Source organism: Sinohyriopsis cumingii, chromosome 15 (genome assembly GCF_028554795.1).
Source record: "Sinohyriopsis cumingii isolate HCF-2022 chromosome 15, ASM2855479v2, whole genome shotgun sequence".
NCBI lineage: Eukaryota > Metazoa > Mollusca > Bivalvia > Unionida > Unionidae > Sinohyriopsis > Sinohyriopsis cumingii.
In genome coordinates this window covers 132,131,393-132,138,622 of record NC_142975.1, presented here as the reverse complement: position 1 = coordinate 132,138,622, position 7,230 = coordinate 132,131,393, and the positions used below count along the sequence as shown (strand labels likewise).

General features: G+C 37.0%; 1 long non-coding RNA gene across 1 annotated transcript; it reads right to left on the bottom strand.

The window, feature by feature from the left end:
* Positions 1-461: 461 nt before the first annotated feature.
* Positions 462-6,372, bottom strand: LOC149782796 (uncharacterized). Its single transcript, XR_016414626.1, has 3 exons — positions 6,257-6,372; positions 692-977; positions 462-573 (listed from the first exon to the last, which is right to left on the bottom strand). It is a non-coding gene; the product is annotated as an uncharacterized LOC149782796 (long non-coding RNA).
* Positions 6,373-7,230: the final 858 nt, after the last annotated feature.

The following is a 7,230-nucleotide window of genomic DNA, read 5'->3' as shown; positions in this document are numbered from 1 at the left end:
CACGGCTACCACCGCCAGCACCTCTACAAATATGACTAATAATGATGATGACATTATGGCAATTACCAATATTACTACTAACCTTGACAGTGATGAATATCCATCAGCCTCCACAAGTTTTGGACGCGACATCTTGGAACCAGAAAGAGCGATCTGAAAGTCTGGTTGACGTACATAGTTTAGTCTGAGCTGTAACGCCGGTTCCTGTATGGACCTGTATACAAAGATTAAGATTCGATTTCGTGAATAAAGAACATTTCAATCGAGCATGTGGTACGTTTTTAATACTGTGCTAATAAGTATCTTATATGTTATGATTTTCTCCAGAACACTAGTTAGCTAATCATACTATGTAATCTTATTAATTTCTCAACTACATACTATTTTAATTGTAATGCATTGAACGGAAATTTACATTACAACATAATACAATTCTCAAAGATTATAAAAGAATAAACCTACTCTTCTTCTTGATTTTATTTGACTTGGAAGGAAGCGTCTGTGCTAAAGGTGCATGTCACTTCTGTATGTTGGGACGCTGTCCAGATATGAGAACTAACATCTGGTGGCAATCTGGAAAAAAAAGAAAATTTCCGTGGTTACCTAATGTGAAAACGCTGTACATTTATTACGTATGTTTTTCTTTTAAGATCGATTAAATTAAGATGAAATAGAAGGATATATATCTTACTGGACTGAAGAGTTGTCGATCGGCATGTCAGAATCATTGATACTGATACTGATGTCAGTATCCATTGTCTCGTCTATAAGATCACCATATGTAGGGTCGTGGACATCATCTATTTCATCAGCAGTCAGATCTGTACTCTCTGCTATTGGTAAAATGTTCATCATATTGTTGAGACTGTCATCTGTCGAAATCAGTGGTGGAGGAAGTCGGGAACAGTCCTTGCAACGCCACCCACTCAGCGTCTCATCACCACGACATAACTGCCGATACAGTGTCTGTGATATGCCTCAGAAGAAAAGCAACAACATCAGCAGTAATATTAATATTATTTCAACAACCACCGGCAGTACCTTTACTACTGTTACTACTGCTGCTTCTACTACTGTTAACATTACCGCTCCGGTGTCCTAGTGGTTAGAGTGTCCGCCTCGCATGCGGAAGTTGGTGGACGGAAGCCCAACGTGGAACCAACCGAGTCATACCAAATACTTATAAAAACGGTACTAAGAGCTGCCTCGCTAGGTGCTCAGCATTAAGAGGTTAGTGTTAGGACTGGTAGGCCTGGAGTCAGTATAATGTGACTGGGTGGGACATGATGCTACATGTGTCAATTGTGACCGACAAATGAGAGTAAGGGCAGGGACAATTAGTAACAGTGCATGCGTCCAATGGAACAAATTAATGAATTTGCTAATTGATTCTTTTTGGCTTAATGATAAATTTTAATTCATTGCATATAGCTCCAAGTTTGCCTTATGCTCATTATACTAAAAAATAAGTGCCAGAGTAAACAAATTTATTTTTCCGAAGATAAAGTAAATCCCTAGTAAACAAGTGAGGTATATATCGTATTAATGTCAAATAATTCTTTACACGGAATTTAGAAAAAATTATCTGAATCTAAATACAGCTGAAAAACAGACCTATTGCAATTATTTCAAAATAGTTTTTTTTTTTTTAAATCAAACACGTGTGAAATTGAATTAAGCTTGAAAGTTTAAACTTACTAGATACCCGTGGATATTAGCATTTGATAATTTAACATTTCAATTATGCTTCCCTTTAAGGCAGGGATGGGCAAACTACGGCTCGCCAAAGGTTTTCATGCGGCCATAGGAACAAGTCATCATTCGCACCGACTCTGATTATGTTACTCTGTTTATCAAATAAATGTGCTTCTTTTGAAGTTTAAGTTTTCAAATATTAACAACATATGAACAACTGAAAATTAATTAGATGTTACTTAGAAAAACCTTTTGTTTTTGCTATTTCAAATATTAATTATTTTACTTAATGGACTATGCGGACCGCGACAAGGTGTAAATTTGTGTATGCGGCACTTGCACTGGAAAGTTTGCCCACCTCTGCTTTAAAGTATACAAGGTCATGCAGACTTCATACAATAGTATCCCTTACTTATTATTATTATTATTATTATTATTATTGTTATTATTATTATCCATTTATATATAGCCGTTACTTCACTAACATGTAGTAATTTTGTATGCCTCTATGTATGTATATCTATATCTATTTATCACAAAGGAAAGAAAGCAACATAGAAAATACGTATGAAATATCTTTTTATGATATTTGTGGTTACATTTGAAACGACTATAACATTGGGTAGGAAGCGACCAGCACCTTGGGTACAAAACAAACATTGCTTCGGGTATGAAACGACTCATTTGGGAACGAAACGACTTAGGTACGAAATAGGAAACCCTCATAACACAAGAACACAAACGCCTGCCCAAACTACAAGGCTATACACAAGGAATCTTTAAAAACAGACCCAAGGAGCAGAAAGGGGGTGGACTAGCAATTTTTTTGATAGATACACTAATCTACTATGAAATAATAGAAGTACCCCCTAACCTAAACATCAATAATAGCATCGAAATAATGTCAGTAATGATAAATATAGGAACCACAAGTATTCAAATAATAAATGCATACGACCCAGGGGGTACCTTCTGCCATACCAACCTATTCTCAGTAAGGGCAATCACTAATAACAACAACAACAATCTAATTATCTGTGGCGACTTCAACGCACACAGTGAATTATGGGGAGGTAAAAAGAAAGATCAAAGAGGGAAAATGGTTGAAAAATGGATAACTGAGAACAATCTGGTCATCTTAAATGACGGGTCGAACACTAGATTAAACCCTGAGGATGGCACTCTCTCAGCCATAGACCTAACCATCACTATCCCAAAATTGGCTCAAATCACAAATTGGTGGGTGGATCAAGAAGATACGTTAGGAAGTGACCATTTCCCCATCACAATCAATATATATTCAAACAAAAACTCAACACATTCCAAACGAAACCCCACCTAAATGAAGGTACCAACAGGGAGACTGGGACCAATTCCAATTATTACTAGCTAGAGTAAATCCAGATAACTTAGAAAGCCCAAATATTGACATGTATTATGATAACATAACAGACACAATTATAGAGGCAGCTAACCGATGCATCCCAAAGACAACTAATATCCAAAATAAAATCCCTGTACCATGTTAGACTAAACAGTGCACTATAGCACATAAAGACAAAAAAGGGCCTTAAATAAATATAAACGCACCAAAAATTCTATCTACTTCCAGCAATATAAAGATAAAGAAAAAGCACTAAAACAAACTATAAAAACTGCTAAAATTAATCTGTGGCAAACCTTTTGCTCTAAACTGAGTCTAAAATCAAAACTCAAAACAAATATGGGACAAGATAAAAGCCATAAACGAGAAAGCAACTACCTCAGCCCCAAAAATTAAAAATGCCATACCAAATAAAGATAAGGCAGACCTCCTAGCGAAGCATTTTTCGAACATGAGTAGCAACAATAACCACACCAGAAACTTTCAAGAACACAAAAAACTAATGGAGGAAACCCAACCTTAAATGTTACAAGACCAAGGAACAAAAGAATCTCACCTAAATAGCGACATCACAGTACATGAATGGGAGATAGCCCTACGATCCAAAAACGAAACATCCCCTGGTAAGGATCAGTTAGGTTACATTATCCATAAAAAACTACCTATCAGTATAACAATAGCCATAATCAAACTATTCAATAGGATATGGGATAAAGGCCAACTACCCACCAAATGGAAACAGACCATAGTAATACCAATCCCCAAGCTAGGTAAAGATCCCAACAACATAAATTCGTACCGACCCATCTCCCTTACAAACAGTATTTGCAAAATAATGGAGACAATAATTGCAAATAGGTTAAAACACTACCTAGAAACCAATAACCTATTCTCCATAAATCGATGTGGCTTTCGGAACAAACGGTACACCACTGACCAACTTCTCAGATTGGAAACAGACATCAAACTCGCTTTTAACGCACAGAGGAAAACCGATCGCAACCTCATAGCGGCTTTTCTAGACCTAGAAAAAGCGTTCGACCTAGTATGGACCAATGGACTAATGGCCAAATTAAACCAATTTGGAATACCTGGACGCTTCTTCAACTGGATTGTCGATTTCCTCGCAGGCCAGAAAATTACCACAAGAATAGGCAACACCCATTCGGAAGAATTTTCACTTGAAAATGGAACACCGCAAGGCAGTGTAATAAGTCCCCTACTATTTAACCTAATGGTAAACGACCTTGACCTCAATGCAGCCTCCACAAAAATAAACTTGTTACAATTTGCAGATGATAGTGGCATATGGAGGAATGAACATCATGCCAGTAAAGCAGTAGTTAAAGAAATCCAGCAGAGCCTAGACAACATAGGGAGAGGGGCGGACAAATGGGGTTTCAAAATATCTCGTGAAAAAAACTGTGACAATCATATTCACCCCCAAACGAAATAACAACCTAGTCTATCCAAACTTCTATATACAAAATCAATTAATCAGATACGTAACAGTAGTAAAATTCCTAGAAATGTTCTTTGACAACCACCTCACATGGAAACAGCACATTGAACAACTCACCCAGAATTGTAACAAAGATCTCAATTTACTCAGGAACATCACAGGGACTGACTGGGGATCCAACCAGGATACCCTCCTCACGATATATAAAACCATAATTAGATCAAAACTGGATTACAGTTGCCAAACATATAACACGGCTAAGCAACCTGTACTACAATAACTTCACACTATCCAGAGAAAAGCCTTACTATTATGCACAGGAACACTCCCCTCAACATCATTAGAAAAACTACAAACACTAACAGGAGATCTACCCTTAAAATTACGTAGGTAAGAACTGCTCCTCCGATACTCCATTCGATTAGATACCCACCCAGACAACCATCCCACCAAAATAGCTATAAACAAGTGTAAAGTTGTCTTCAAACCCAAAATCATACCCACCACACCAAGTGGCAAAGTAATCATTGAACTAAGAGAAAAAATATCTCTACTAAAAAAAAACAGGTAACAAACAATACAGACCAGAACAAATCACCATGGTTACAAAAACCAACAAGGATTAACACTGAAGCTACCAAATTAGGCAATAAAGAAGGACAGGAAAACTTACTAAAACCTGTACTGGTAAACGAAATCAACAAAAACTACCCGGACTATGTTAAAATATATACCAATGGATCAAAAACAAACAACCCACCAAGAACAGCAGCAGCAATAGTCATCCCTGAATTCAATATACAAACGGAATCCAGATTACCTGACTATTGCTCCATTTACACCGCTGAATTCTGGGCTATACTTGAATCACTACAGTGGATCAAAGACAACCAAATACCTAAAGCAGTCATTATAAGTGATTCCCTAAGCGTTATCAAATCGATCCAAAATCGCAAAATACACTATAGGGAACTATTCCTCAACAGAGCATGCCAATTAATCGACGATATCACCACAGCACATCAATTAGTCGAGCTCATGTGGATACCGTCGCACATTGGAATCTCTGGCAACGAAACAGCAGACAAAGTTGCACAAACCAAATTAGGAGATCAAAACTCTATCAAGCTTAACTATATAGCTCAACAGAAGTACTAAGCTTCGCACAAACATATATAGACCAAAAATGGCAAGGTTTTTGGAACTCCTCCACAAAAGGTAAAAAGCACCATGAAACCCAAAAAACCGTAGATAGGAACATACAGCTACCTAAGGGTACCTATTTAGAACAGAAAACCATAAACAGGATAATAACTGGAAAAACTAAACTAGCAAGCAGTTTTAGAAGGTTTATAGGACCCAAACCAGCAACCATTAACTGCTTTAACTGCCACACCACCGAAGATATACATCACGTATTCAATATATACCCAAAATATCAACCCGCTAGGAAAACATTTATCAAAAAACAAAAGGAGATTGGATCACAACACACATACCCAGAGTTACTTATGGACTCTAATAAAAATAAACAATCAGCATATAAAAATATAAATAAATTCATAGACTCAGCAGGACTTAGGAACAAAATATAATTACTATCCCCACAGAACCAAAAGACAGTAACTAGCTAAATAAATTTAGAAGCCCCCCCACATAAAAACCCACAACATATCATTCAATGTTATAAAAATATTGATAAATAATTCACTTACGAAGCACCTATCAAAAACTAAGGAAACCGCAAAATCGAATGTCCTAGATGTTCTTAACGAACCGAGTAATCAGCTAGGACTCCGGTCCTAGATGTCCTTAACGACTCCGGTCTCTTGCTAAATAAAATAAAGTATAAATAACATTCAATCTCTAAAAACATTAATAAATAAATAACTTAAAGAGGCAATATCTAAAAACTTATAAATAACATAACGTAGGAAGCACACACTAAACACCTCGGCTAGTAATACCATAATAACCTTGAAAATCTCTCTTCATACATGATTTCTTCTAACAACCTCTATACACAGCATAGAACACGCCCCCTTTGTAGAACATTTTGAAGAAAGAAAAAAAAAAAGAAGAAAAAAATTTATATAAAAAAAAAAAAAAAAAAAAAAAAAAACGCAAGAAACACCAGGCAAATGCAACAAGAAACCAGCGATGTGAAGCAACCAGGACTGTTCCCGAGCTCTCCTTCCCACTAATGACAGCCAACCATTCAACTGTAAGGGACCTTTATGGACCCACAGATTGAGGCCAAACTATCAGGGTTCCTTGAACCCATAAAAGCCTGGGGGAGGTGGCACCATTCCCTTCCCCAGGAACAACTCGCAGGCTGCGGTGCAGTCAGAAAAAAAAGTGGCACATGCACAATTGTGCGCACGCCACTATGACTAAACTCAACAACAACAAAAAGGTACGAAATGAGCAGGTACCGGTATTTTAGCGCAAACACGTGACCTCGTGCGGGGGAAACCTTGCGTGCTATCAATCGCGGATAGCTATTTTTTTTTAATAGAGCAAACACGTGACCAGGGTAATGTCTAAACTGTGAATATAATTAAGATCAGGCAATTCATTGTGGCTGGAAGAAAGAAAAAACGTTACGTTACTGGAATATAGTAAACCTTATGTGTCTGCTGACTTTGTAATCTGTAATTAAATCATTATTGTAATAATCGAGCTACAC